The sequence below is a fragment of the Salvelinus sp. IW2-2015 genome, linkage group LG31 (genome assembly GCF_002910315.2).
Source record: "Salvelinus sp. IW2-2015 linkage group LG31, ASM291031v2, whole genome shotgun sequence".
Taxonomy (NCBI): domain Eukaryota; kingdom Metazoa; phylum Chordata; class Actinopteri; order Salmoniformes; family Salmonidae; genus Salvelinus; species Salvelinus sp. IW2-2015.
In genome coordinates this window covers 31,604,079-31,610,839 of record NC_036870.1, presented here as the reverse complement: position 1 = coordinate 31,610,839, position 6,761 = coordinate 31,604,079, and the positions used below count along the sequence as shown (strand labels likewise).

At 52.4% G+C, this 6,761-nt stretch overlaps 1 pseudogene; it reads left to right on the top strand.

Annotated features, from left to right (window-relative positions):
* LOC111956037 (unconventional myosin-Ig-like) overlaps nt 1-6,761 on the top strand; it is an 89,742-nt pseudogene that overhangs the window by 68,851 nt on the left and 14,130 nt on the right.

The window sequence follows — 6,761 nt, the reverse complement described above, 5'->3', positions numbered from 1 at the left end:
TACCAAGGAGCAGAGCCATTTACTGTCCTGTCTGTCTGTCTGTCTGTATCCTGTCTGTCTGACCGCCCGTGCCCTGGCGGATGCCTGCCTCTGTTCTTTCTGCCAGCGTCTGATCTGTCCTGTCCTGCCACCTCCCCTGCCTCAGATCTTTCTGGCCCAGCTCTGGGTCTGGTCTATGTCTGTCGCTGCCGCCGCTGCTGGCGCTCTGTCTTGTCTGCACGCATCTGTGGCTGTGGCGCTGGTGCGGTCTGGCCGCCCCCTGCCTCGTGTCTTTCTGCCGCGTCTGTCCCCGGTGGGCCTGTTCGTGCCGCTCTGCGGCTATCTCGTCTGTTTGTCTGCCGCGGTCTGGTCTGTCTTATGCCGCGCCGCCTGCCTGCTGTCTTATCGCTGCCGCGTCTGTCAGCTGGTCCTGGCGTTGTTCTGGCCCGCCGCCTTGGGCGCCGGTACATGTCTTTCTGGGGTCTGACGCGCATCCTTGTGGTACGCCCCTACTCTATTCGTCTGCGCCCCGCCGCCGTGATGCCGTGCGCTCCTGCGTGTCTTTCTGCCGACGTCTGTCTCTCTTTCTCTGCCCCGCCGCCGCGGCGGCGTGGGGCGAGTCTGCTTTCTGCCGCGTCTGGCTCCTTTTCTGCCGGCCCTGCCTCTGTCGTTCGCGGTCGGGGGCGGCGTCGGTCTGGTCTGGTGCGTCCGCCCCTGGGGCCGGCTGTCGTTTGCTGCCGGCGGCTGTCTGTCTGTGCTGCCGCCCGCCTGGCCTCTGTGCTTTCTGCGCGGCGTGCTGTCTCGTCTTCTGCCGCGTCGCTCCTCGGCCGTCCCCGCCTGCTGTCTTTCCTGCGGCGTCTGTCCTCTTCTGCCCCACCCTCTTGGCCTCGTGTCTTTCTGCCGACGTGCTGTCCTCTCTTTCTGCGCCGCCCGCGTCCTCTGTCTTGTCTGCCCTAGGCGTCTGTACTGCTCTTTGCTGCCGCCCCTGCCTCTGCTCTTGTCTGCCGCGTCGTGTCTCGTCTTCTGCCGCCGGCCTGAGCCCTCTGTTCCTGTCGTGCTTCCGGTGTCTCTCTCTGTTGCTGCCGCGCCCCTGCCTCTGTCTGTCTGTCGTGTGGTCGCTCTCGTCCTCTCTCTCTCTCTGCTACCGCATGTGAACTAGTATAGCGTGTGTGTATTGGGTGGGTTTAGAATTCCCTTGCGGAGACAGCTGGGAGTGCGTTACAGGACAGGGACTAGAGGGTTGGAGAGTAAGCGGTTTAGTCAGCCCCATGACCTGAAACATTGAGAGGATTATTCTTCTGTCTTCCTTCTTCTGCCCTCCTTCGCTCTCATCGCTCTTCAGAAGACATTTGATCACTTATCTGACCCTGGTCAAAGAGTGTCAAGTGGTCAAGAGACCAACAGACCTAAAGCGGTTCATGCGTCTCTCCGCTCTTTTCTAAACTCAACCTCGCGCTTTTAGTCGTGAAAGGCATCATCCTATCGCTTAAATAGCCTTGTCTCTCCTCCTCCTTCTCCCTCAGTGGGTGTCCTTGATACACTCTGTTCTTGTTTGAGGAGAGGCGAGCCAGTGCCCTCCTCGCACGGAGATGGAGTTCGCTGTCTCTCTGTTCTCTCTGTCTCTTCTCAAACCTAGGATTGTCCACATGCGGGGTGATCCCTTGAATCACATATCAAGTACGAGAACTGTGAAAAACTTGCTCACACACTCCTCCTCTCTCCATGGATTAACAGGAGTAGAAAGTTAAGTCATAATTTGTAGTCATTTCTAAAATATAAAAGGGATGTGCCAATTCTGAAAGGAGATTCCAAAGTTTTTTAGTCAATAGACTGAGATTTATCAATGGAACTTAAATACCCTTGGTGGAATAGTTCAACTAAGATACTATATTTTTTAACAAGCAGGTGAGAGAGAGTGAAGTGGAACCAGTCTGCCATCTTTCCATAAGGATTTTTTCAACTGTTCACATCAAACAGTTCAGCTGCATTTCACACAGACATTCTACCCGCAGCACAGCTCCTAGGAAGCTACCCACGGCCCAGTTCATTCCTGGTAGCCTATGCAGCACAGCAAGACGTTCTGACCACCACCGCAGCAGCTACTAGAAAGCTACACGGCCCAGTTCATTCCTGGTAGCCTAGCTCGGACAGCGGACGTTCTGACCACACCGCAGCAGCTCCTAGGAAGCATCCACGGCCCAGTTCATTCCTGGTAGCCTAGTCGGACAGCGACGTTCTGACACACCGCAGCAGCTACTAGGAAGCTACCACGGCCCAGTTCATTCCTGGTAGTCTCAATATCATCGTCAATCTGACTGTTGCAGTGCGACACTCTCATAATTCCTCTCTCTGTTGACTTGAGTAGTGAGGTAAGCTGCTCGGTGTGTGTGTGGTGGTGTGGTGTGTGTGTGTGTGGTGTGTGTGTGGTGTGTGTGGTGTGTGTGTGTGTGTGTGTGTGTGTGTGTGGGTGTGTGTGTGTGTGTGGTGTGTGTGTGTGTGGTGTGTGTGTGTGTGTGTGTGGTGTGTGTGTGTGTGTGTGTGGTGTGTGTGTGTGTGTGTGTGTGGTTGTGTGTGTGGTGTGTGTGGTGTGTGTGTCGTGGTGTGCGTGGGTTGTGGTTGGGGGTGTGTGTGGTTTTGTGTTGTGTGCTATGTTCTACGGCGTCCAAGACCTCCATTAATCGGATCCAAGGAAATGATTGAGCTATTGCTATTACTACCGCGGTATGGGGCAACATAATTTAATGGTTCAACCTATCATGTAACGACACCTGAACTGGTATAACACGTTTGAATCCGTGCTTCGCACAACATGTGCTGTTTCTGCTGCTGAGTCCTTTGTTTTTGCTCCTACCCAGAATACCATCCTCCAATGTACCCGGTAGCAAGCACAGAGCTATAGGTATAAACAAATACACACTTTCGATTTATATGGCGTCGGTTAAAGGGACATTTTAAAAAAAAAAAAAAAATACAAATGTACTTCATATTCATCCTCTCCAGCACCACCCCAAATCCACATACTTGTAGGTGAAAAATGACACCTTTCTATAGAGAGGAAGATGAGTGTTTCCAATGACATCATGCAACCAATTAGAGAGGGCATTAGTAGAGGAAACGCCTACTCATAATTGTAAAATAACACGCATGCACGCAGATGATGCCGATTGGAACACATTATCTGGGAGGGGGGGGGGGGGGGGGGGCACTCAACATGTGGTGTTTTTGCTCTAACCTACATGAGTAATTGTTTTTCTCCCAGAATGCACCCTGATGAGACTCCAGATGCAGGGGCCAGCTGGTTGAGATTGGTCTTTGTTGTTGGTGGTGATGGTGATGACGACAACGCTACATCAGGGTGCGGTTTGGCCAGTCTGGTCCTCCATGCCAAAACAAGCCCCCTGCCCATCCGCTACCCAATTCAATTGAGTCCATGTGTTTGCACAACGTGGTGTTTTGCAGTACATCCTTACATATTAGTGTATATGTATGTAGGTTAAGGGGCCAGCTGGTTGAGATGGGCCTCTGGTGCTGGTATTGATGTCGATCACAATGCTACATCAGTGGGCGGTTGGTTGGAGGGCTGTCTGGCCAATGGCCATCCATGTCTTAACAAGCCCCCTGGCCCATCCTCTGCCCAGTCTAACACCCAAATAGCATCCTCTTCCTACCCACCCTTCACTGCCCTCTCTGTAGAGGCCGCAGATGCTGCCGTTGCCCCAGCGATGTTTGCCAGGCAGCTGAGGAGGAAGTGTGAATTTAGATTGCAGGCGGAATCATGGGCTTTGGGGCGGGGGGCTTTTGGGCTTGGGGCTTGGGGCGGGCGGCTTTGGGGCGGACAGCTTTGGGACATGCACTGCAGCCTCAATTAGCCTAGCTAGCCAACGTTAGCAAGCTTAACTAGCTTCTCCYGGTKTGATACAGTCAATAGAGGTACTACATAATCGTATTGGATGATAAAAAACCTAGCTATGGTAGCTACTAGTAATGAGTCGGCTTGGTTGGTTGGTTGCTGTGTCTCATATCTCCCTCCCTGCTCCCCATGCCACTCACAGTACGGCCYATCCCCCTCCTGGTAGAGCRACACACATCTCCCTCCCTGCTCCCCATGTCACTCGCTCACAGTACGGCCCATCCCCCTCCTGGTAGAGCGGCACATTTCTCCCTTCCCTCGTGCTTTAACAGCTCCAGTCAATAAAGTAGCTTAAAAAAAAATTCTGCTGCTTCCCCCACTTCGATCGGATCGGGTCTAATTGTTCTCGGGTCCTGGTGGAAAAGCCCCAGGTCCATTTCGGTATGGGTCCAACTTTTTGGACCMATGAAGACCTCTAGTGCGAATTTGTTGTTTTACCACTCTGGTACTATGGTGTGAATGAGTTGTTTTACCACTGTGGAACTGTGGTGTGAATGAGTTGCTGTGCTACTCTGTACTGAGGTGTTAAACATGTCCTAGGCTCCACACTGGGCCTGTTTCTCACCTGGGAAAGTGAATCTCTGAAGAACAAGAAGTAGAGAGGGTAGTTCCATGAGATAAAGACATGATGAATTGAGGAACAGTCTGGGTCTTTAGCGGTCCGGTAAACTACCATCATTCATCTTTCAAACACTCAGGAGATTCCTGTCCAAAAATATGTCCATCCATGACCTCGTCATCCAGCTTTAAATGACTCTTCCATCCATGACCTTGTCATCTAGCTTTAAATGACTCTTCCATCCATGACCTCTTGCATCCAGCTTTAAATGACTCTTAGAGGTAGAGGGCCTGACCTGTCTCTCATGGTGGGAGAGTTGGCTAGGTAGAGGGCCTGACCTGTCTCTCATGGTGGGAGAGTTGGCTAGGTAGAGGCAAGATTGAAAAACTCATAAAACTGACATTCACACTCTCCCCTCATCCATCTCTCCCTCCTCCCTATCCTACTCTCCCTCCCTCCCCTTATCCCTCTCTCCCTCCCTTCTCTCCCGCCCTGCATCCCTCTCTCTCCCCCTCTCCCTCCTTCTTCTCCCCTCATCCTCGTTCTCCCCTCATCCCTCTCTTCCCCCTCATCCCTCTCTCCCCCTCATCCCTCTATCCTCCCTCCCCTCATCCCCTTTCGTCCTCCCTTTCTCCTCTCTCCCCTCATCCTCTCTCCCTCCTCTCTCTCCCCCTCATCCCTCTCTGACTCCCTCCTCATCATTCTCCCCTCATGGCTTTCTTCCTCCCCACCATTCACAACTCTGTCCCCCTCTCCCTCTCTCCCTCCCTTCTCTCATCTCCACTCATCCCTCTCTTCCCTCCCTCTCTCTCCCACTCATCCTCTCTCCCTCCCCTCATCCTTCTCCCCTCCATCCTTCTCCCCTCATCCTTCTCCCACTCATACACTTCTCTCCCTCCCTCCGCCATTCACTCTCTCCCCCTCATCCCTCTCTCTCACTGTCACTCTATTCCCCTCATCCGTCTCCCTCCTTCACACGCTGCCCCCTCATCTGCTACCCTCCCCCGCATCCTCCCTCATTTCCTCTCTCCCTCCTCCACCTCCTTCACCTCTTCCCTCCCTACTCTCCTCTCCTACACATAATCCTCCTCATCCCTCTGATCGCTTCCCGCTCCTCCCCTCATCCCCTTCCCTCCTCCACCACTACTTCATCCAATTTCCTCTCCCCTCCCTTCACACTCTCCCCTCATCCCTCCCTTCTTCACTCACTCTCCCTTCATCACTCTCTCCCTCACTCACTCTCCCTTCATCACTCTCTCCCTCACTCACTCTCCCCCTCATCCTCTCTCCCTCCCTTCATCCAGGCAGGTATAATTGGCCGTCAGAAGGGGATCAAACGCATATCTCGTCAGTCGGATCGACCCCTCTATCTAAGCCAACTCTTCACCATGAGAGACAGGCCCTCTATCTAGCCAACTATTCCACCATGAGAGCCAGGCCCTCTATCTAGCCAACTATTCCACCATGAGAGCCAGACCCTCTATCTAGCCAACTATTCCCCATGAGAGCAGGCCCTCTATCTAGCCAACTGAGAGACAGGCCCTCTATCTAGCCAACTATTCCACCATGAGAGACAGGCCCTCTATCTAGCCAACTATTCCACCATGAGACAGGCCCTCTATCTAGCCAATCATCCACCATGAGTCAGACCCTCTATCTAGCCAACTATTCCACGCATGAGAGACAGGCCCTCTATCTAGCCAACTATTCCACCATGAGAGACAGGCCTCTATCTAGCCAACTCTTCCACCATGAGAGACAGGTCAGGCCCTCTACCTAGCCAACTCTCCCACCATGAGAGACAGGTCAGGCCCTCTACTCTCTAAGAGTCATTTAAAGCTGGATGCAAGAGGTCATGGATGGAAGAGTCATTTACAAGCTAGATGACAAGGTCATGGATGGAAGAGTCATTTAAAGCTGGATGACGACGGGTATGGGATGGAATATTTTTGGACAGAATCTCCTGAGTGTTTGAAAAAAGATGAATGATGGTAGTTGTTACCGGACGCTAAAGACCCAGGACTGTTCCTCAATTCATCATGTCTTTATCTTCATGGAACTACCCTCTCTACTTCTTGTTCTTCAGAGATTACTTTCCGAGGTGAGAAACAGGCCCAGTGTGGAGCCTAGGACATGTTTAACACCTCAGTACAGAGTAGCACAGCATCTCATTCACACCACAGTTCCACAGTGGTAAAACAACTCATTCACACCATAGTACCAGAGTGGTTAAAAACAACAAATTCGCACTAGAGGTCTTCATGGGTCCAAAAAGTTGGACCCATACCGAAATGGACCTGGGGCTTTTTCCAC